At 47.6% G+C, this 24,852-nt stretch overlaps 1 long non-coding RNA gene across 1 annotated transcript; it reads right to left on the bottom strand.

Annotated features, from left to right (window-relative positions):
* Positions 1-2,508: 2,508 nt before the first annotated feature.
* Positions 2,509-24,852, bottom strand: LOC142586923 (uncharacterized). Its single transcript, XR_012829294.1, has 3 exons — positions 24,734-24,852; positions 21,578-21,752; positions 2,509-2,672 (listed from the first exon to the last, which is right to left on the bottom strand). It is a non-coding gene; the product is annotated as an uncharacterized LOC142586923 (long non-coding RNA).

Consider the following 24,852-nt stretch of genomic DNA (forward strand, 5'->3'; position numbering starts at 1 on the left):
TCTAAGCACACGGGTGTTTTCGCATTCCAAACTGTATGTTAGTGACCTTGGCTAAGTATTGAGTGTAGTTCTTGTTTTCTGTACTTGCAATGATGAGGTTTTCTTGTTTTTGCATCTGTACTCGCACGTTGTTGTGGAATTCCTTTTGCAATATTCCGCTGGATCTTCCGACTGCCTGAGGGACTGCGGCGAGTGACCAGTTGGCGAGTTCAAGGCCAGCTTGTGGGCAGTCGACAATCTTGACATCGTCCAAAGGTAGCAGTGGCATTCTAGATTTGCGCGTTGGCGGCGGCATGGCTGTTTTTTTTGTGGATTGAGTCACTGGAGGGCTTTGATGCGCGTGATTTCCTTCTTGCCTTTCTTTTCCCATGTCAGCCATTGGTCGTTGAGGTCTATAGTTCTGCCGCTGTTTTTATCGTAGGTCCAAGATTGCGCGACGTCGTCTTCTTCCGCTGAGTCTGTATGCATTGCGCTTGCTTTTTCTTGTCGTTCGTTTGACATCGCGTTCGTCGCAGGTGTTTCTTGGCTCATCTCAATGTCTGCTTGTCAGCCGCAGCGCCTGCGAGCACCGAGCCTCCTTTTCGGCTCACAGCGCACGTGCAACACACGTGCGGCAGCGAGCGCTGTCGGCCTCCTTTCACGCGCACCGTGTGCCTGTTGCACGTGTGCGACGGGGGTTCTCCCCGGCCGGCGGGTGGGGTCTCTGCGCGGCGTTAGGCTTAGCAAGGCGCGGGATGGTCGGTGAAGATGAAGCTCGAAATCTTGATCAAAACGCACTCAACATTAAAGTAGGTGGTATCCGCTGGTTCCCTGGAGCTTGCCGATTCTGTCGGTCCAAATAAAAGGAGTGAGTGGCCTGTCTGTAGAAATGAGCGCAAGACGCAGGAGGCCATATGAGGCACGTCAATACTCCACGGCCCGCAAGCGGAGAGTTTTAGGCAGCCAGCCTCTTCTTTATTGTCTAGAGTGGGGGCCCCACCACCCGGTTCCAAAACGGTGATGATGAATATGTACAGGTGAGAATATGAAGCGTATGCATAATACTCACAACACACACACACACAGATATATATAGATATATATATATATAGTTGAAGAAACGATTGGGAACGCTTCCGAACATTGCATGTTCCTTGAATTAATGTATTGCCCGGCATTGGTCAGAATAATGCTTACAAAGGCCATGCCACTGTCGACACGCTTCTCCAATAAAGATGCAATTTTCGTAAGTGTGCCCCATCGTTTCTTTCGCTATCTATGCACCGGACCTAGAGAGCTGTTCCTATATATATATATATATATATATATATATATATATATATATATATATATATATATATATATATTGCTGTTGCTGAATACGTGCTACATAAACGTGTTGCTGAGTACGAAAGAAGCCCGCAAATGCACGAAATACGGTCGCTCGACAGGTCGCTCGAGGCTGCGCAGGTGCCTGGAGTGGTGTCGTTGTCAAGCTTTAAGTCTTCTGGATTAGAAAAACATTCTTTCTGAATAACTGTCGTGACATCTGTTCCATCTAAACGTATAAAAAGTTGTATTAAATTTGCCGTTTGAGCGTTTACACTTAAGTATTAGATGGCCGTTTTGTTTAAATGTGAACCACAATCTGCGATTTCCATGAATTTCATGGTATCTTCACGAAAGCTTTCTTTAGATATAATGGGTGAGAAAATTTTCTTGAGTGAGGTGTTCCACCAGAATTTGAGACGTTTTTTATGTTAATTTCGACTTCCATCGGTGTTTATATGACTTTCTATTCTCAGAAATGAACGATTACTCTGCATTACATGATGAAACTAAAAGAAAACTGCTTTCACAAACACGAATAAAGTAGTAGCTCTACTTTAAGTACACCTTTTTGGCCGGAGATTAAGGACTCATTAAAGAACTTTTTTACGGTATGTAATGTTGCCGTCGAGCTAAAATATTTAAGCTTATTTGACCAAGATATTTGAGAAAAAATTACGGGGTACTATAATAAACGCCGCAGTAAATAACCGAACCGAATCCAAGAACATCTAAAATGCGATGCTCGTTTTACATGTACGTGCGTCAACCGTATCGCCCACAGTATCGCATAGGCGTTTTTTTTCACTGATCGTATTGTGGCCGCAACTGAAGAAATGTCCAAGCTTCGTAAGACGAAGCCACGTGTCTTTTGTTCACAGTAGCACGCAGAAGTGTAATTACAACACAGAACGATGCTGAAACTCATGTTAAGGTGTCCAGCAAGCACTTTCAGATGCTTCACGTTTTGAATATCGAATTATTTTCAGTGGCTTTTGCATATATGTGCATAAAGTGTAATGAACGAAATTGAAAAAAAATATAGTATAGTGTAAGAATTTGTGTACCCGTCGGAGAAGACTGAAAATTTAAGCTAGACGAGCTCTCGTGGTCACGAGACTTGTGACCAGCGGCTGGTCGGCAGACTACAATTAAAGACTGCGGTCACTTGAACAGCTTTACTTATGCAGTCAGGTGACATAATAAAGTAAACAACCAATCTACTGACTCTCTTTTCCTGTTTTCAGGAGAAGTTGGTGTTCTAATTATTTCTACTACCAAATGCATTGGTGTCAGGGCATCGAGCTAGCGCCTTCCTGTGCTGGATAGAGGTACACAAGTGTGAGTGCTGGGGTCACAGGTATCTGGAAGATAAACAAAGACATCATTGTAAATTACTGAACAATACGCCAGAAAGCATCTTTCCTTCAAATACCAATGTCTCGTTGCATACCTCAATCTGAGTGAAATAGGAAAAAAATCAGCTCTACATATTGTCCCGTGTCGTGAAAGCGCAGAATAACGTCCGCATGGTACGTGGTATAAAAGCAGTGAACTACCGGAGATTTCCTGGTTTGTTGGCGTTGTGGAGCACGAAATGCACAGAAAAGGTAGTATACCATTTCGTTCTCCAGTATATTGTTATCGTTTGAATCTCGCATTCGAGAAACATGATCGGGGTACCCGTTTGCAAGAATTCATCGGTAAATGTTTATAGTATTTTATCCAATCTCCAGGCGCAATACATGTGATTAACAGGTAGTAATAACATATCGTCGCTCATATATGTGGTGCCTGTAGCTAATACTATACTTTGCCTGGGTGCGTAAGCGTAACGCTAACGGTCTAAATTGGTTTTGTTTCCCACTTACCACCACAAAGTTTAAATTTTGCATACGTGCATGTATGTTTACTCTTACAAACATTGCGGCGCCTATCGAAGTGATGACTGTTGTGTCATCTGATCGAACATCTGATCGTACTTCTGCGTAACAATTTACATTGGGCAAGGCACATATGACGATACAGCCAATCGACGTTTTTGTTTCAGGTAAATGACAGAAATCGAACAAATAGTCACCGGTGTTTTCGATATTAGTTATTTTCGTGTGTTTTGTAAGTCACACTATGGAAATAATTTGGCTGACATACCAAAAATCACAGTGTGAATCCGCCTGTGAATGCCTCAGAGACAATTTATTTAAAGAATGGAACACCTCACTGGAGATATCTGTCTAGCAGGCACGGCTTTATTCTTGTAACAACTTCACGTGGTGTAAACTAATCGTTTTCTCCTCAAGCATCTGTAGAATTTTCTGCTGTATTCATTGAGTCGCTTACAGGTGGGCGACCCTAACGCATGTCGGTCCCTCTAAACTAATTTGCGTCAGCTCACGAGACCCTGGAAACACAAAACGATTGATGTTTTTTGGCAGGCTATTGCCACGTAGTAGTAATGGTGCATAATGCAGCAAAAGTGTGAATGACGAAACTAACTTTTTATTGGGCGAACTTGGGCGCCCAAAAGAAAAGCACATCGATAGCGGCGAACATGGCCGGCGATCGTCAAAATCTGATCTGCAGGTCGATCGCGTCGGTTATTATACATGAGTCATCCAAAGCTCCTGAGTCTGGTGCCGCCGTGTCTTCCAGAAAGTACCGCACAGTTGGCGTCGCGCATACGTATCGTCAGTTTACTGAATGTTTGTTGGCAAGAGACAGCGGGCAGAAGCATCGATAACATTCGAGAAATTTCGGATACAAGCAGACGCGTCCTGCGCTGAACGATATCCTTTACCATTTGTTATCCGGTAAAACGCGGCCACCCGGAAAAGATAGACGACTACCAAGTGTCAATTCCTCCTTCTAAAAAAATCATCCTGATGCTACAAAGAGGAAAACGGAACATAAAAGAACACCTATACCAAAACAAGTAAAGAAAACAAAAAAGACCAAAGAAAGAAAGTCCGAAGTTCAGCTACGCAAAGAACCAAAGTTCGTTAGCGCTGGTAGGAGGGCTTAAGTCACCCAACATGGACTCTTTCAGTTCGTGAGAGGCGCCACTGGCATAGCAAAATGACGCCTGGTCTGACTTCAGAGTCCAGTGCGCCAATCAGTAGGATAATCAAGCAGGGTTCGAAACAGAGGCGTGGAAGTTTCTAAGTCATCATCGGCCTATCGGGGACAAACTTGAACAGGGTTGCTAGCCTCGCATTCCATTTATGGCGGTCGATACCTGCAGCGCCGGCTGTCGGTCCTCTCCTGAGTCTGGATGCGCAGGCGGGCGAACTATCAGGCTTCTTCGGCGTGCAGGAGATAGGCGGGGACGTCGTGATTCTCTTCGCCAGCTACCTGGGGCAGCATGGCGTCGGGAGTCGTCGTCAGGGTCCTTACTCAAAACAGCTTGAACAGCGTCATTTGAGTAGTTTCTTGCACTGCCGTGTTATGAGCTAAGGTTGCGTACGGCAGGACGGCTTGTGCTCGACGTCGACGTAAATGGTTAGCATGTCGCCGAGTGTCTTCTTCAACCGCCCTGTAAGACCATCTATCTGTGGATGGCAGACAATTGTCGTCCTGTGGTTTGTGTAGCTGCGTTGAAAAATGGATTGGGGAGCTCTGGTGTAAAAGCCGGTCCTCTGTCGGTGATCACGACTTCTGGTGCACCATGTTGCAGCAGGATATTCTCAACGAAAAATCTCGTCACTTCGGCTGCACTACCTTTCGGCAGAACTATCGTTTCCCCGAAGCGGGTTCGGAATCCCTCGCCACAACAATCCACTTATTTCCGGATCTTGACGCTGGAAGGGGCCCATCAAATGCATCCTGATCTACTGAAATGGTCGGCAAGGAGGCTCTATCGGGCGTAGTAACACTGTTGGCCTTCTCAATTGCCACTCTCGGCCTGTCCTGACGTAACGGACGACGTCGGCGGGTAGGTGCGGCCAGTAATACCTTTCCTGTATCCTCGATTGCGTGTGGGAGAATCCGAGGCACCCTGCGGCTGGATCGTCATGTAGGGCGTGCACTACCTCAGCACGCACTGTTGAGGGAACAAGACGGTAGTTGGTGAGGACTGGTAAGTATTTTACGAGTAGCATGCTTTGAAGCGAAAACGAATAAAATCCTCGCATAAGCGCCCTAGGTACAACATAGGTGTTGCCGTCCAAATACTGGACGAAGCTTTTTAGCGCCGGATCTGCTCGTTGGTGTTCAGCGAAGTCTTTCACATTTATTATTCTAAGGAAGGTGTCGTCATCCTCTTCATCTTGCGGCGGCGCATTAATGGGGGGGCATGATCGGCAGTCAGTTCAGTTCATTTTATTATAGTCAGTATCAGAGTGCTTCCGTCCCGACTTCTAGACGACGGAGATCTCAATATCATGAAGTCCCAGACTCCATCGCGCGAGGCGTCCTGAATGGTCCTTTAAATTCACTAGCCAACACAACGCGTGATTGTCGCTGACCTCTTTGAGCGCCCTGCCACCTAGATAAGGGCAGTATTTTGCTGTAGCCCAAATGATCGGGGGGCATTCGTTATCGATCGTAGAATATTTGACTTCCGCTTTTGACAGCGACCGGCTAGCGTAAGCTATCACCCGTTCGATAACGTCTTTCCTCTGTACTACGGCAGCACCGAGGCCTAGGCTACTGGCGTCAGCGTGGATTTCGGTATCGGCGTTCTCGTAGAAGTGCGCAAGTACCGGCAGCGACTGCATGCGTCGTTTGAGTTCTTAAAATGGCATGGACTGTGGCGTTTCTCACTTAAACTTAACATAACATTTAGTTAGATGAGTCAGTGGCTCAGCGACGTCTGAAATGTCCTTGACAAAGCACTTGTAGTAGGCTCACATGTCAAAGAATCTGCCCGCTGTCTTCTTGACGATGGGCTGCTGGAAGTTTTTGTCAACAGCGGTATTGTGAGGGTCAGGGCGGACTGCATATTTCGTCGCTCAGGAACAGAAGCTCATCGTATTCGAAGCGGCTCTTCTCCTGCTTCAGAATGAGCCCTGATGACTTGATTGCGCCTAGTGCTGTTGAAAGACGAGTGATGTGGTCGTCCAAATTTGCTGCGAAGATGATCATGTCTTCCAAGTAACAGGACAGGTCTGCCACATCACTCCTGCTACACGGTGTCCATCACGCGCTGGAACGTTGCAAGTGCCGAACACAGTCCGAATGGACCATCTTGAACTCGTATAGCCGGCTGGCGGGATAAAGACTGTCTATTCGAAATCCCTGTCCTCGACGTCGATTTGAGAGCAGTTAGTCTTGGGATCCAACGACGAGAAATATTCAGAGCTGCATAGCCGATACAATGCGTCGTCTATCCTTGGGAAGATGCATACTGTTACGTTTCGCCTCCGACGTGCGGTATAGCCGGCGCGGATGCAACGGACGCCGGGGCTTCGTTCGCAGCTGCGGACATTTCGGCCAGTTTAGCGCTCTCCCAAGGCCTCCTGCTGAGCGCGTCCAGGCATGTTTCAATGCCACGTGTCTTCGTGTGTGTGTGTTTGTGTGTGCATGTTGGTACCCACGCTTGTCAAAGCGCGGCAGCCGGGGAGAGGAGCTCCCCAACTGTGAAGCGAGGAGGTCTGACCGGCGCCGGCCCGGCGGATACGTCACTTCTTGTCACAACGTGTCCGTGCGCCACCGTCAGGTGCGCCTCTTGCGAGCCGTTCCTTCTTGCCCTCGCCTCCGAGAGTATAAAAGCAGCTGCCCCCGGACGCCAAGAGAGAAGCTTCGATTTCTTCAGTCGAGTAACATGTTCTCCCATTTCTCCACTTCGATCGACCTGACCGGCCGCTCTTTTGCGATGCTAGAATAAACAAGTTGTTCTGTTAGCAGTCGACTCATCCTTTGCCAGGACCTTCACATGCTTCCAGCTGTGCCCCAGGCCGCGAGGCCAACGCTACCCTTGGGGCTTGCGACCCATTTGCAACAACTGGTTGCCAGCGGTGAGATCGCGACAACGGAGGCCAGCAGCGAAGATATGCGGTCGACTGTATGCTGAGCAGCACAACGACTATCCGGGAGCAGTGCAACGAGCCCTGTGTGATGACTGGTTGCCTGCAGCGGAACGACTGCGCTGAATTCTTGGCTGCGAGGTTTGGTGAGCACGGGACTTTCTTCTTCTGAATATTGCAAGGCATTTCTTAGTGTCAGAAACAGAGCTGGTAATTGCGGTTGTCGTTGCTGCCAGGCTAGTTTGCGGCAAGACAATAGTAGGCAGTAGAGAAAGCAGCATTCAGAGCAGCCATGGATTTCAAGTCGTTGCGCAAACCGAAATTGCTGGAGCTTTCAAGAGAGTTGGGTCTGGATGTCTTAGACAAACTCAGAAAACTAGAACTGCTCAAGGCTATTCTTGAGTTAGAAGCTGAGGATGACTAGCTGTCGGAATGCCTTGAGACCATTGAGGAGAGGAAGACGGCAAAAAGAGAAAGACACGAGCGCGAACGTAAAGAGCAAAAAGAGAAAGAGAAAGAGGAACGCGACCGCCAACACGCTTTGGAAATGAAGCGTCTCGAGGTAGAGATGGAACGCGCTCGTAATGGAAGTCAGGCACACGGTGCAGGAGAACGAGTATCGTTCAAAACGACTGACATGATGCGGCCATTTAAGCTTGGAGAGGACATTGGTTTGTTCCTGGTTAACTTTGAGCGAACGTGTGAAAAGCAGGGGTTTTCTCAGGAAACGTGGCCACAGCGCTTGCTCACTTTGTTACCCGGCGAGGAGGCCGACGTAGTCGCTCGCTTGAAGAGACAGGAGGCCGAGGATTTCGACCAAGTGAAATCGAGTCTGCTAAAAAAGTACAGGCTGTGAGCGGAGGCGTTCCGTCGGAAGTTTCGGGAAAATGAGAAAGGCAGAAGTGAGTCATATACAGAGTTTGCCTACAGGCTTATGTCAAACATGCAGGAGTGACTCAAAGAAGAGAAAGCGTTTGGTGACCACGAGAAAGTTCTGCAGTGTTTCGAGCTGGAACAGTTTTATAGTCGGTTACCTGAGAACGTGCGGTGCTGGGTCTTGGATAGGCCAGACGTTAGTACGGTGGACAAAGCCGCCGAGCTAGCCTAGGAGTTTGTGACGCGTCGGGCTCGCGGAGCTAAAGACGGTCAAAAGGGTGAATTTGGCTCCAAGTTTGAGAGGCCGAAGTTCACACCCATGAGAGCAAGGGGGGACACACGTAGTGCCGATGCGAGTGAAAGCAGTCCGACCGAACGTAAGGAGACGGTGGCAGCCGAAGCCGAACGCAGAAAGTGCTTCGAGACGAGGAAAGCGCGCGTCTGTTATACGCGCCAGAAGCCCGGTCACTTTTCGGCGCAGTGTCCCGAAACAAAAACAAAAGTCGTGTTTTTGTCATTATGCAGCACTGACGAGAACATGAAGCTTCTCGAGCCCTACATGCGAGACCTCCTCGTGAACGGGAAAGAGTGCCGAGTGCTTCGTGATTCCGCAGCTGCAATGGATGTAGTTCACCCCTCTTACGTATAATCCGATATGTTCACGGGTGAGGGCGCATGCATCAAGCAAGCCGTGGAAGCTGATAGCGTGTGTCTGCCCGTAGCAAAAGTGCTTATTGAAGGACCTTTCGGAGCACTTGAGACGGAGGCCGCAGTGTCATCTATGCTGCCCCCCCCCCAGTACCCGTACCTATTTTCGAACAGGTCCGATCACCTCCTGCGCGAGAAGGGGCTTTTGTTTGGTGAGGCTAGTGTTCAGGCCTTAACCAGATCGAGAGTTCGGGAGCTCGCTGCAATGGTGGTAGTTGCGGGGCCGACGTTGTCGAGCAATGAGAAAGGGTCGGAGGCGCAGCAAGCTGATATTCAGAGCACGTCAGAACTGAATAAAATTGAGCCTGTAGCGTTGAAGGCACCAGATACTGGAGAGGAAATGCCCGACACGGGAAAGTTACAAGAGCTATCTGCAATTTGCTCATCGCGCCCACGTCAGATGGACTTATTAGGTTGCTAAAAGTCAGCCGGTCGGCTTTGATAGCCGAGCATAGAAAGGATGGCAGCCTAGAAAACATTCGCTGCAATGTCAAGGAAGGTATCGCCAAGAAAAAATGCTCGTTTTGTGGAAACAAGTGGGGCCCTGTACCGGAAGTATCTAGACCGCAGGGGAGTGGAGTTCGATCAGCTGATCGTGCCTCAGTGCTACCGTCAGCATCTGTTGCGCTTGTCGCATGGGGGTTCGTGGTCCGGACACCTAGGAGTTAAGAAGACTAAGGACCGTCTCTTGCAAGAGTACTATTGGTCAGGGTGTTTTCGTGAGGCAGAACAATTTGTGAGGACATGTGACACCTGTCAGCGGGTGGGCAAACCAGGGGACAAATCGATGGCGCCGTTGAACTTGGTACCTATCATTACGGAGCCTGTTAGACGGCTCGTTATTGATACAGTGGGACCTCTGCCGGTAACAACCATGGAGTACAGACCAATTTTGACTGTGATCTGCCCAGCGCCAAAGTTCCCTGAAGCAGTGCCGCTTAAAGAACTCAGCTCAGTTGAGATAGTCAATGCACTACTGTCCATATTTGCGCGTGTTGGTTTTCCTGCGGAAATCAAGTCAGATCAGGGCACAGTGTTTACCAGCGCTTTGACGACAGCCTTTCTCGAATGGTGCGGGGTAAAGCTGTTACACAGCTCAGTGTACCACCCACAGTCGAATTCCGTTGAGAAGTTGCCCTCCGTAATCAAGCGCGTGTTGAGAGCATTGTGTTTTGAACAACAAACTGACTGGGAGCTGTGTCTGCCTGGGGTGATGTTTGCATTAAGGACTGCGCCGCATGCGGCTACCGGGTTTTCGCCAGCTGAGCTGGTGTACGGTCGCTCGCTGCGGCCCCCGCTTCGCATGCTTCGAGACTCCTGGGAAGGCAGGGGAGACGAACCAGTCGTGGTGGAGTACGTGCTTAAGCTCCTCGAATGCTAAAGAAGGGCACAGGAGTTGTCAGGTGAAGCAATAGCAAAGGCTCAGCAGATGGCCAAGGTTTATTATGATCGGACAGCCAGGGCCCGTCGTTTTGAGGTGGGCGATGAGGTAATGATATTGCGCAGTAAAACACGTTGTGGGGCTAGTTGGTGCATAGCTTTCAATAGGTGAAACGCCAATGGTGACGGCACACAAGAAGAAATACATACCAGGACAAGGCGCTACTTGCAACTGTTTATTGAAATCATAGGTGGCTGATTATATAGCCATGAGGAGAGGGGAACAAAAAAAGAGGCGCACTGAATATGTGAATGCGGACGTGCGAGAAGACTGAGGATAAAGGGAATCACGCTTAATCTAAATGTAAAACTTATCTAAAACATGCTTTCATTTGTGTATATATTCAACGACGGGGTACTGACACAGTCGTCCCCTCTTTTCTTAATCTCGTTGGCCTCCAACAATTTAAAAACTTGCTGCACTGTGCCGCCTGATTGGTCCGGATGAGTCTAAAAAAGTAGGGTGTTCTAATAAACACACAAACCCTTTTGTTAAGTGTGAAGAAGGGGTAGTATACCACATACCACTGAAGTGTGGAAAGGAGTATATCGGCCAAACTGGCCGATATATTAATGAACGCCTGCGGGAGCATAAGCTTTCATTGAAAAATGGATATGGTTCAAACTTGCCGCTTCATTGCAAGGCCTGCGGGAATGAGGATGAGCAAGTTTGTAAAGCAAGGCTTCATGATATGACAATCATGCATAAAAGTAAAGATTCTGTTGCGCGTGAATTGTTGGAGGCCAACAAGAATATGAAAAGAGGGGACAACTGTGTCAGTACCCCGTCGTTGAATATATACACGAATGAAAGCATGTTTTTCGATAAGTTTTAGATTTAGATTAAGCGTTATTCCCTTTATCCTCCGTGTTCTCGCACGTGCGCATTCACATATTCAGTGTCCCTTTTTTTCCGTTCCCCTCTCCTCATGGCTATATAATAAGCCACCTGTGATTTCAATAAACAGTTGCAAGTAGCGCCTTGTCCTGTCTGTATTTCTTCTTGTGTGCCGTCCTATTGGCGCTTCACCTATTGAAAGATATTGCGCACAACGCTAAAAAACAAACTCGACGTGCAATGGGAGGACCCAGCACGGGTTGTTCAAAAACTGTCGGACGTTACCTACGTGGTGAGCCTGCCAGGAGAACGGAAAGCACAGCAAGTTCACCACTGTAATCTGCTCAAACCCTATAGACAACAGGAAGCAGTGGTGTGTATGATGGTAAACGTTCCCGAAGAGCTTCCGGTCGAGCTTCCGGGACTAGGCTCAGTGACGAACAGGGAAGACACTGATCAAGTCATTAGTGACTTAATCAGTAAGGCACCGCTGTCGCTTCAGCAGAAAACCGAACTACACCAGCTCTTACAAGAGTTTCAAGGTCAGTTCTCTGAGAGGCCTGGTAGGACTTCTGTCCTTACTCATGAAATAGAACTTTCCTCCCCAGAGCCAGTACGATCCAAGGCGTACCGGGTACCACCCCGCCAGCGCGATATTATGGACGCTGAGTTAAAGAAAATGCTACAGCTCAGTGTTATTGAGGCGGATGAGAGTAATTATACCTCCCCTTTGATTTTAGTTGAGGTACCGGGCAAGGAACCTCGTCCTTGCGTTGACTACCGCAGGCTTAATTCCATCACTAAGGATCAAATTTATCCGATTCCTAACATTTATCCCTAACATCGAGGAGCGCCTTGAGAAAGTTAGTAGCGCTCAGTTTATTTCCACCCTAGATCTTGTCAGGGGTTATTGGCAGGTTCCACTTACAAGAGGCTAGTAGGTATGCGGCGTTCATTTCACTAATGGGAACATTCCGTCCTAAAGTTTTGAGTTTTGGTTTGAAGAACGCGCCATACTGCTCTTCAAGCCTCATGGACAAAGTGTTGCGGGGACAGGAAGAATTCGCTTTACCGTATTTAGACGACGTAGCGATATTCTCCGCATTCTGGTCTGAGCATATGGCACACTTGCGGGCAGTGCTAACCCGCCTGCGCGAAGCGGGCTTGACAGTCAAGGCTCCCAAGTGCCAGTTAGCACAGGCCGAGGTTGTCTACCTCGGTCACGTGATTGGACGGGGTCGTCGCCGCCCCTCTGAAATAAAGATGGCCCCTGTGCGAGACTTCCCGCAATCGCGCACGAAGACCAATATTCGGTCTTTCTTAGGTGTCGCCGGCTACTATCAGAGGTACATCCCCAGGTACTCTGATATCGCGGCTCCCCGGACGGATGTTCTATGAAAAACAGAGCCCCAAACAGTCGTCTGCGACGAGACAAGGGAAAGAGCTTTTAGCGCCCTAAAGAGCGCCCTACCAAGCCAGCTTGTGCTACGATCGCCAGAATACACAAAAGGGTTCGTTGTTCAGTGCGTTGCTAGTGAGCGAGGCATGGGCGTTTTACTGTGCCAACAGGAAAATGGAGAAGTGGAACACCCCGTCCTGTATGCTAGTCGTAAGCTGACCAGTCGTGAGCAGGCGTACAGCGCCATCGAGAAAGAGTGTGCGCGTCTCGTGTGGGCCGTTCAGAAATTGTCATGCTACCTAGCCGGCTCGAGGTTTATCATTGAGACGGATCCAATGGCTGCAGACCATCTCTTCCAAAAATGGCCGCCTCCTGCGCTGTAACCTCGCTTGCAACAATATTCCTTTAAGGTGCGTTACAAAAAGGGGAGTCTCAACGGTAACGCCGATGGCTTAAGTCGAGGCCCCTAACGTAGGAACCAGCCTCAAAGTTGTTTGTTACTGATGTTTTTCTTCCTGAGGCAGGATTTTTAACATATTGCTTTTGTTTAGTGTTTCAAAGTCATGACGTGCTTTCTAGTGCAATTTTCCAATTTGTGGACGCGTTCTGAGTGCTGCTAGACTACTGTAGGAACTAGGCAGTAGTATAAAAGGGGAAAGAGCCTGGCATGGCTTAGTGAGGGTTGTGTCGTGCTTGCTGACTGAGCGCTTGAGTTTCGGCGTAGTTCTAACGCTTGCTGGGAGGGAGAAAAAAATGGCAACTCTCGCGAAGTCACTTTCCAGTGTCCTGTGTGAACCTGAACGTGAGAACGAGGCCTTCTCTGTGCGCTGCGCTCAAGAAACGCCGAGGGACGACCGACTTCGGTTAAGAGCATCATCGAGTGACATCCCTGCGGACAGCGGATGCAGTCCCCTGACCATCGGGATCTCCTGCTCCCGGCGGGGCGGTCTGTTATGTTTCGCCTCCGACGTGCGGTATTGGCGGCGAGGAGTTACGGAGTCGCCATCTATCGGAAGCGCCTTGCTGGCGTAGTATGAGGGATCACGTGGCGCGCTCCTCATAGGTTTTGCTGTCAGCGCTCACTGAAAACACCACGCGCGAGCTCTCCCAGACATTTCTGTAAGTACTTTCGAAACGAGAGAAGTTTCTTACTGTCTAAATAATAATCTTGGGCAAACTGAAAGCACACAATCGTTTACCTCTTTACCGAATACGTACAGTGAACGCCACTGCGCGCAGTCGCCGCGATGGAGTCTCCCGAACCGGCTTCTTGCGTGAAAGGTAGGTAAATGCTGAGAGCAGACTATCTGAAATATGTTCTTATAGTGTTTGTATAACCAAATGGAGCGTAATAGAATGAAGCCTGAATGCAGCGATCGCGCAGATTCGCAGCGACCGACTGCGCGTCTGCATGCTTGTCCGCGCACTGTTTCGCTTTCTCCGCGCGCGCGTTTTCGCACCCTGCCATGAGCTTTAGGCCGCAGAATATGAGCATTTGACAGTATACAAGCAACCATTGTTGCGTGGGCGCTATCAGAGCTGTTCAAAAATAATTTCATTGTAGAGACTTCGACGCCTACGGGGACTGCTGTGATGTGCCGTCGCGACGATTCAATCTTTTTTTTCTACTAAATTCTTTGACCTTTCAATACTATTTCTCGACTTGCGTCGCACTGTATGTTTATCGGTGTTCTCTGCGTGCAATTCCCCGCTGCTCCTTTTTTGTAATCCAGTGCATTAATTCATAACACAAACATGACCATATGCCATGCTTTTTTTAAATGTGCTTCTTACCGCTGCCTTTCCACTCCACTGAACTTGCCAGTATCTATAGCATCAACAAGTTCATAGACCAAACCGTCATGACATTAGTCGGGCAGCAGACTCGGGCGAGCGTCTCAGTGCGCGTTTCCAGAACATCGCAGACCGGGCGCTGTAGCAGAAATCTTCCTCGCGTCTGTTCTTGCTGCATACCCGAGTTGTAGCCGACGACTGTTTACCGGTTTTATGTTTCGCGAGCCAAGCTTCACAGAGCTTCTTGCCTGCGGCTACGTGTGAATAAGGCTGACAGCGTGCTCCGTCGCGTGCGTCCGGCATTGCGGCACCGAGCAGTAGCCTACCATGTTCATCATCATCATCATCAGCCTGGTTACGCCCACTGCAGGGCAAAGGCCTCTCCCATATTTCTCCAACAGCCCCGGTCATGTACTAATTGTGGCCATGCCGTCCCTGCAAACTTCTTAATCTCATCCGCCCACCTAACTTTCTGCCGCCCCCTGCTACGCTTCCCTTCCCTTGGAATCCAGTCCGTAACCCTTAATGACCATCGGTTATCTTCCCTCCTCATTACATGTCCTGCCCATGCCCATTTCTTTTTCTTGATTTCAACTAAGATGTCGTTAACTCGCGTTTGTTCCCTCACCGAATCTGCTCTTTTCTTATCCCTTAACGTTACACCTATCATTCTTCTTTCCATAGCTCGTTGCGTCGTCCTCAATTTGAGTAGAACCCTTTTCGTAAGCCTCCATGTTTCTGCCCCGTAGGTGAGTACTGGTAAGACACAGCTATTATACACTTTTCTCTTGAGGGATAATGGCAACCTGCTGTTCATGATCTGAGAATGCCTGCCAAACGCAGCCCAGCCCATTCTTATTCTTCTGATTATTTCCGTCTCATGATCCGGATCCGCAGTCACTACCTGCCCTAAGTAGATGTATTCCCTTACGACTTCCAGTGCCTCGCTGCCTATTGTAAATTGCTGTTCTCTTCCGAGACTGTTAAACATTACTTTAGTTTTCTGCTGATTAATTTTTAGACCCACCCTTCTGCTTCGCCTCTCCAGGTCAGTGAGCATGCATTGCAGTTGGTCCCCTGAGTAACTAAGTAAGGCAATATCATCAGCGAATCGCAAGTTACTAAGGTATTCTCCATTAACTTTTATCCCCATTTCTTCCCAATCCAGGTCTCTGAATACCTCGTGTAAACATGCTGTGAATAGCATTGGAGAGATCGTATCTCCCTGCCTTACGCCTTTCTTTATAGGGATTTTGTTGCTTTCTTTATGGAGGACTATGGTGGCTGTAGAGCCGCTATAGATATCTTTCAGTATTTTTACATACGGCTCGTCTACACCCTGATTCCGTAATGCCTCCATGACTGCTGAGGTTTCGACAGAATCAAATGCTTTCTCGTAATCAATGAAAGCTATATATAAGGGTTCGTTATATTCCGCACATTTCTCTATCACCTGATTGATAGTGTGAATATGATGTATTGTTGAGTAGCCTTTACGGAATCCTGCCTGGTCCTTTGCTTGGCAGAAGTCTAAGGTGTTCCTGATTCTATTTGCGATTACCTTAGTAAATAGTTTGTAGGCGACGGACAGTAAGCTGATCGGTCTATAATTTTTCAAGTCTTTGGCATCCCCTTTCTTATATGGATTAGGATTATGTTAGCGTTTTTCCAAGATTGCGGTACGCTCGACGTCATGAGGCATTGCGTATACAGGGTGGCCAGTTTCTCTAGAACAATCTGCCCACCATCCTTCAACAAATCTGCTGTTACCTGATCCACCCAGCTGCCTTCCCCCTTCGCATATCTCCCAAGGCTTTCTTTACTTCTTCCGGCGTTACCTGTGGGATTTCGAGTTCCTCTAGACTATTTTCTCTTCCATTATAGTCGTGGGTGCCACTGGTACTGTATAAATCTCTATAGAACTCCTCAGCCACTTCAACTATCTCATTCATATTAGTAATGATATTGCCGGTTTTGTCTCTTAACGCATACATCTGATTCTTGCCAATTCCTAGTTTCTTCTTGACTATTTTTAGGCTTCCTCCGTTCCTGAGAGCATGTTCAATTCTATCCATATTATACTTCCTTATGTCTGCTGTCTTACGCTTGTTGATTAACTTCGAAAGTTCTGCCAGTTCTATTCTAGCTGTAGGGTTAGAGGCTTTCATACATTGGCGTTTCTTGATCAGATTTTTCGTCTCCTGCGATAGTTTACTGGTATTTTGCCTAACGGAGTTACCACCGACTTCTATTGCACACTCCTTAATGATGCCCACAAGATTGTCATTCATTGCTTCAACACTAAGGTCCTCTTCCTGAGTTAAAGCCGAATACCTGTTCTGTAGCTTGATCTGGAATTCCTCTATTTTCCCTCTTACCGCTAACTCATTGATCGGCTTCTTATGTATCAGTTTCTTCCGTTCCCTTCTCAGGTCTAGGCTAATTCGAGTTCTTACCATCCTGTGGTCACTGCAGCGCACCTTGCCGAGCACGTCCACATCTTGTATGATGCCAGGGTTAGCGCAGAGTATGAAGTCTATTTCATTTCTAGTCTCGCCGTTCGGGTTCCTCCACGTCCACTTTTGGCTATCCCGCTTTCGGAAGAAGGTATTCATTATCCTCATATTATTCTGTTCCGCAAACTCTACTAATAACTCTCCCCTGATATTCCTAGTGCCTATGCCATATTCCCCCACTGCCTTGTCTCCAGCCTGCTTCTTGCCTACCTTGGCATTAAAGTCGCCCATTAGTATAGTGTATTTAGTTTTCACTCTACCCATCTGGCAGCGGTGGCGTAGAGGTAGAACACCCGCCTCGCGTGCAAGAGGTCCGTGGTTCGAATCCCGGTACCGGCAATTTTTCACCGGATATAAAAAAAAAGTCCGCGTGTTGATAAAATTGCATACACAGGCCTGGAGTGTGGCCTAATCCCGGTGACCAGAACCGGTACCGCACTCCCTCACCAGAGCAGGATTGGCCACCCTGATGCAGTACTTGGCCACAACCTCCTATATGAACAACACAATCAAACCCCGGCCTACCATGTTGTGCGCCTTCAAAGGCAGCCACTACCTATTGTAGTGCTTTCAAGCGTTGTAAAGGAGACACTCAAAGCGGGAAAATCTCGCCACTAAATGACGACCGCAGCGTACGAGGGAATTTAATCTCTTGTTTTCAGCTCGCTTCGGCGCGCCCGAAGCAGCGGACGTGGCGGCTATGTCCACGTGATCCCTCCTAGCACGTCACGCCGACGGTGGCGCCAGCTTTTCCAGTGGTGGAGCTCGAGGCCAATAGCAGGCGCGGATGCAACGGACGCCGGGGCTTCGTGCACAGCGGCGGACATTTCGGCCAGTTCAGCGCTGTCCCAACGCCTCCTGCTGAGCGCGTCCAGGCATGTTTCAGTGCCACGTGTCTTTGTGTGTGTGTGCGTGTGTGTGTGTGTGTGTGTGTGTGTGTGTGTTTGTGCGCATGTTGGTGCCCGCGCTTGTCAAAGCGCGGCAGCCGGGGAGAGGAGCCCCCCAACTGTGAAGCGAGGAGGTCTGACCGGCGCCGGCCCGGCGGATACGTCACTTCTTGTCACAACGTGTCCGTGCGCCGCCGTCACGTGCGCCTCTTGCGAGCCGTTCCTTCTTGCCTTCGCCTCCGAGAGTGTAAAAGCAGCTGCCCCCGGACGCCAAGAGAGAAGCTTCGATTTCTTCAGTCGAGTAACATGTTCTCCCATTTCTCCACTTCGGTCGACCTGACCGGCCGCTCTTTTGCGATGCTAGAATAAACAAGTTGTTCTGTTAGCAGTCGACTCATCCTTTGCCAGGACCTTCACATGCTTCCAGCTGTGCCCCAGGCCGCGAGGCCAACGCTACCCTTGGGGCTTGCGACCCATTTGCAACAATACGTCCTCCTTCGTGATCTTGTTCAGCGGATGTGAGTTGACGCAGAGACATAGGGTTTCGTCCTTTTCCTTCACCGGCACTGCAGGAGATGCCCACACAATTTTCGACGGCTGGATGATGTTCTCGCGCAGCATTTTGTCGACTTGTTGCTATATTGCTTCACGTTTTCTCGTTGAAACTTGGAAAGGGCTCTGGCAGAGTGCTCGAGTGTGCTCTTCGGTTATTATACGATACTTTGCAATTGGTGTTTATCGAACCCTCGATGACGCAGAAAAGCAGGCTTCGTATCGTCGGAGAATACTTTTAACTGTGGCTGCTTACGCATGGTGAGAATGCGATTTATGTTAAAATCTGGTTCGGGAACTGTGGTCGTCTGGTTATATTGGGAAGAATCTGACTGGAGAAACGCATTGCTCATTTTCATAATTTCGTCTATGTAGGTAATCGTCGTGTTCTTGTTGGTGTGCTTGAACTCCTGCCCGAAGTTTGTCAGCATCACTTTCGCTTTCTGTATATGCAAGAGCAATCCCTCTTGCCGTGCAAATTTCACAGTCGAGCAGTAAACCTTGGTCGCGCACAATGACGCCGTCTTCCTCTGCGGGTGTTTCCCTTCCGATGAAAACAACAATGCTAGAATGAGGCGAGACGCTGATTTGGTCCTCAAGTACACTCAAGGAACGCTCACTGGAAGGCCCCTCCGTAGGCACTGCTTGGTCTGTGGACCGCGTTATGGACTTCGACTTTAGTTCGATGATTGTGCCGTGTTGGTTCAAGAGTCCATGCCGAAAATTACGTTCCGCGAGCACTGTTGCAGGGCAACAAACTTCAAAGGTGCGTCCGGCCATCAACTGTAATTATTGCCATGCAGATGCCAGATTACGCGTCCTCCAGCTGTTAGAATTCGAGGGCCATCTCATGCAATCTTGATTTTCTTGGAGGCTAATAAGCCACTTAAGACTGACTAGTCGGCTCCAGCGTCTACAAGCACGGTTACTTCGTGGCCATCGAGAAGCACGTCGAGGTCGTTGGTCCTTTTCCTTCCGTTGTAGTTAGGCCTTGGCTACGGGTCACGGCTGCGCCGTGTGGAACTGTGGGTGTACGTGGGGCCATCAGGCCGCATTTCGTCAGCCTGTGCTTGACTTCCAGGCTTCGTCGGGTTTGGGGCGTGTCGCTGCTACGTTGTCGACCTAGATCTTGAAGTGTTGTCGTCATCGGGGAAGGACCTTCTGCATTTAGATGTATAACAATCAATGTTCCATCGGTTGTTGCTTTCAGTTTTCCGGATATGAGCTTGCGGACTGGCCCGGGATGGGCCAGTGCATGGTCGGCGCAGCGCTGACAGGTACCGGCCTGTGAGCGCAAACGGGACGGTCGTTTGCGCTCCACTGAGTGGCGGCGAAATAGTTTGTAATGGTGCGAGGTAGCTCTCAATGCTGTGGAGGCGGCTCGTTGGCAGCAAACCCTCGTAGTCCCAAGTAGCACTATGGCCATCGGCGGTGCACATGGGCGGTTTCTCCACAATGGTAGAAGAGCGCGCGGTGGTCGGGTGCGTGCAAAATACCTGTGTTCCTTGGGGCGGCCCGTTGGCCAATGGGTGGATGTGGTCGCGGAGGCGGTAATGATGGCGTCTGGCGACAGAATTGCGGCGTCATGCAGCCCTGGCACGGCGGCAGAGGGTTATCTGGCATTTGGCGACGTCGGCGTATGTCATTGCTTCCGGTTGGAGCTGTAGCGGTAGCGGTTGCACTTCATCAACCTGAAATGATCGCTGAATATCTTCTTTGGCGATGTCGGCGATTGAGGCCACTTGAGGCTGTGACGTTAGAAAGAGCTTCAGCAGCTCCTCGCGAACGACCGCTGTGATGGTCTCTTGCATTTCATTGCTGCTAAGTGTTTGAACATTGGCGCTGTTTGCGCTCAGCGTTCGGTGCTCATATTGCCTTGCCCGCGTATCGAGCATCTTTTCAATGTCTGTGGCTGCGGAAAAAAATTCAGCAACTCTTGGGCGGTTTCCGTATCAATCCGGCGAAGAGCTTTTGCTTGAGACCCTTAAAAAGCGAACCTTTTTCTCTTCTGGCATACAGGGGTCGGAGTGTCTGAACTGGCGAGTCATCTCGTCCGGGAAGATCGCAATTGTCTCATTGGGTGATTGTACACGTGCTTCTTCCATAGCTTCGGTCCTTTCCTTACGCTCGGCGCTCGTAAAGGTCCGGAGGGGTCAGTTACAGAACAGGTCCTATGTTGTCACGGTCGACTGCCGGTTCTCCAACTACGTTCTGTGGGCGTGTTCTAAGATGAAGTATACATACCGCTGCATGTCGTCAGAGTTCAAGTTGCTGAAAGTCGTGATTCGTACATGGGTCTCCAGCCAGTTCTCTGGGCCTTGAACCTATATTACACGCAAAGTTGGTGACTGCTGAGGCGGCTGCAGCAGAATGGGGGACGCTTGGACAGCAATTGGGGTTGTTGATTTGTCCTCAATTCCTGTGGTCTTCTCTGGAAGAGGCCCATATTGCGCTAGTATTCCTTGCTGCCTACCGCTACCTCGCTGATTCTAGGCGACGTTAGTGTTGTCCTCGGATGTCGCACTTTGATTGGGGCTTGCGGGAGAGTTCGGTACATAAGCGTACTGGCCCCTTCACCAGATGTCACGTAGTAGTGAAGGTGAATAATAGATCCAGAAAACTGTGACTGACGAAACTAACATTTTACTGGGTGAACTTGTGCCCACAAAAGTAAGTTACACTCAAAGCCCCTGCGATAGAGGCGAACATGATCGGCGATCGTCGAAATCTGATCAGCGGGTCAAGCGTGAGCGCTTTTGGACATGAGTCATCGTAGGTTTCTGAGTAATCGCTGGTGCCAGACTGTCTTGCAGAAAGTTGTAAGCAACTCGCGTGGATTGCACAATCAAATTAGTGAAGTTTCGGCGCCGAACAACGGATAGAACTATCGATAAAATTCCGGTAACTTCCCATGTATGCAGGCGGGTCCTGAGCTGGGCGGTAAAGTTTAACATTTGTTATCCGATGAAACGCGGTCACCAGAAAAAGCTAAACAAGTACGTGTGTCACTGTGTGATAAAGCCATATATTAAGCCCAATATAAGGGGCATCTTTGTGGGGTGGGAGGTTTTCTAGGCGATGCTGCAATTTCCTCATTAAAGATACAAAGCTTGTCCACATGAGGCACAAGATCTAGCTGTTCTTTTTACAAGGATGTAAAATGCAGAGTTCAGCTCACAAGAACTCCTGTATAACCATTGGAAAGAGCATGTACAGGCGCTATCATATGGTACTAAAACATTCGTTCAAGGGAAACGGCAACAGTGTCTCCTGAAGTAAGCAAGGATTCAAATTACTTCCGTCAGCGCAAGGGCAAGAGCCTGGATACACTCCAGAAATGGGGGTGATGGTGCAATTTTCACCACGTTTTGCAAGAGGTGCGCAAGCTGCGGTTCCGGAGGGCGGCTTCAAGCAGCACAATCCTTTAAGACATTGGCTGGTGGCGTTACACGCCGAGTTTTCTGGATAATTCTGGAATGGGAAATTAATGTTTGTAATTAGATGAGATGGTTGTACGCTCAAAATCACAAATTTTGATTCTTTTTTTGTTGTTGTTACAAAAGCGAAAATTTTCAATATAGATATCGGTACCCGTCTTTCAGCCTTAGCAAGAAAAAATTCGACATATGCAATAAAGAGCGAACCAAAAGTGCAAACTCCTGCAGTATAGCGTTGGTAAATGCACGGGGATGGTAGGGCGATTTTTTGTGTTCAATCTGTAATCACCTTGAATTTACAAGTGCTAAAATTGTTTTTCAAATTTGAGGAGATCCGTTACACAGCCTTCCAAGGGGTGAATCCCAAACGCATATATTCTGGTCTGTGGCCACGATTCATAGCAACTTCAGGGACTCTTTGTCAGCACTTGTAATACTCTGACAACACTGCTTTAAAAGAAGATTGGTGTCATGGCGCAACCTTGGGTGCATATTTTTTATGAAGTTCTCATGTTTTTCTGCTTCAAGTGCTACTAATTCCTACCCATTGCTGTTCTCATTAGTAGCATGAGTGGGTCTCGCGTGAGGTTAAGGTGATTGGGTTGACAGCGTTCTCAGTGATAAGTTGAAATCAGCCGTAAACGCCACATCCGTTTTTTTTTCCATAATCGAAGCTCTGTGAATATGAGTTACACGTTGTAGCTCTAGTGCAGTTTATTTCTATTACACAAAACCAAGAATAACTAAACATTACCAGAGTGAGGCTCCGAGTAATAATAAGCGATGAGTGTGCGTGCTTTGAGTCCGAAATTGACTGTTTCAAAGGTTCCCTTAGGGAAAATAGTCGTTTTATCTCTTTGCACCAAATTGTCTCTGATCGCCTTGTTAACGGACTTCTCGCCGGCTCATATTATTTTCGTTATCTCTCACCCATATCTTTCAATAAATTTCTGTTTCCATGCAGCATGGGCAAATAACCTGATCGCCGACTCTGCGATCCCTCACATCTGGGCAATTTTCTATTTTCAAGACAATGTCTTCTTTGGAGACTTCAATTGAATTTGGTGTTCATGATACGTAGGTATCTAGAGACTTCAGTCTAGCGAAAGAAGATAACTTGAGGCTATATAGCACACCTAAGAGAAGAATATATACACCAAAAAGAATATTTTATTAAAGAAAGAATGCACCAATTTAGCGTAGAGCTATGTAGGAGGCTACAATAATGCGTTATTTACGCCAAGAGGCCCAAATGAATTCCACATGCGCTCTTTCAATTTGCACGCGCGTAAAGCGCCAACCAAAAGTGCAGTATTAGTCAGCAAAATGCGGGCCGATCTCGGAGTAGTGCTGTCATAAATATGGGCCAATCCCGAAGGTAGCACTGTCTAAACGAAAATTCAGGAGGCCTTAATGCGTCTAAAGAGACCTTTTCTTTCTTTGATGCCCACCGCTGTTGACTCATCTTTTTATATTTTCAAACGCATTCATAACATTATTTAGTGCTAGATTTTTGCTTAGAAATATTGTAGACGGCACTGAAGATAGTGAAAGTTGCAGTCCCTACGTAGACAGCAGCCCTATTCGTCACCCAGTACACATCATACTTATGTACCAAGACACAGTCGAGATAAGACTGAACTCCTTGCATGCGGACGACTACAGCCACTTTAATTATAATGATGCGGCGCAATGACTATATTCTAATAATATATGACATTTCCACCATATTTTACAATATTTTGGGGAGATAATGTGCGCCAGTTGTTACGCAACATCTCTTCTTTCTTCTTCTTTCCTTCTTCAGTTAACCTTCTTTCATTTACGGTGGATGCTTATATCACGGTTTGAGATGGCGCCAAATTAACGGGGACACAGGCGCAAACCAAGCATGTAACACACGCGCTTAAACACAAGTGGTGAATGATTCCTGTGTCGCAGTTTATTTTGCGCTACTGACCATCACCGGTTTGTACCAGATAGCTCGTTCAAATTGTCTGTTATGATATGAGTTTGTTTCATATGGCAAAATAAATAATAAAAACCTACTACAATAATCAGGAACTGGTACCTAAAGAAATACAGTGGGCTTGTCTGGCATTGCTATCAAGACAGCAAAAAAATAAGTTTATTTATGTTGCAAATGGACTAAGTAACTATAGGAGCACGACGGACAATACAAAGTAAATATCGCGTTAAACAAAAAAAGTTTTTGAAACAATTGGGAACCAGAAAAGACAAGTTTATCACTAAGAAGCAGATGTCAGTAGGACGGCAAACTACGGAGTAGCTCAAGACGGAATCGAATAGAATTTCGTAAAATGTGCATCCATCAAAGCGCACCGTGTTTAACTGATGAGGCTACAGCATCAAATCATTTGAAAATAAAAAAACGTTGACTACATGCATGCCTAAGAAAGTCATTTAATTGACCTCCCTGTGTGCCAAGAAGACATGCGAGTAATGAACTGATGTATGGAGGCCAATAAAATTATTTGTCTCATGATTACATTCTACGTAACACAATAAAATTTTTTATAGTATATTTGGTCAGGCAATTTACGCCCGTCTATATCATGGCTTCAAGCTTCTCTGCTAGAAACACATAATTAATTATTTTTTTATTATTTTCCTGAATTTAGGTAAAAGTTGAGATTTGTAACTATAATTTCTATTCTAAATATTCAAATTTCATGATTCCATCCTTATTTACATCATCCGCCATATATAGTTTGTTGAGGGTATTTATAAGAAAAGGCAGTAATTTACAGACGGCAATTGCTTAACTGACGATTTAAAACGAGTTTTTCTTAAACATTGGCTTATACATTACCAAACGTAACGACGATTGTATTGTATGGTAATAGGTGAAAGAGTGAAATCAGTCCTCTTGAAGCAACAATATTAGTTACGAGTTTTACCTATACGTTGTTATTTGTAATTTTTCCACTCAAGTAGCGCTCACTTATGTACTACCGAGATAGTCACACAGTAGATTCGGAGGTGAGTACTTACCACTGGGGGAGCAGGAAATGCTAAATTTACTAAAAACAACGTAACGCTGCTGAGGAGCAAGTATCGATAGATCGACTGCATGTCTTTTACCTTTGAATTTACTTTTACGACTAGTTCTG

The sequence above is a fragment of the Dermacentor variabilis genome, chromosome 7 (assembly GCF_050947875.1).
Source record: "Dermacentor variabilis isolate Ectoservices chromosome 7, ASM5094787v1, whole genome shotgun sequence".
NCBI lineage: Eukaryota > Metazoa > Arthropoda > Arachnida > Ixodida > Ixodidae > Dermacentor > Dermacentor variabilis.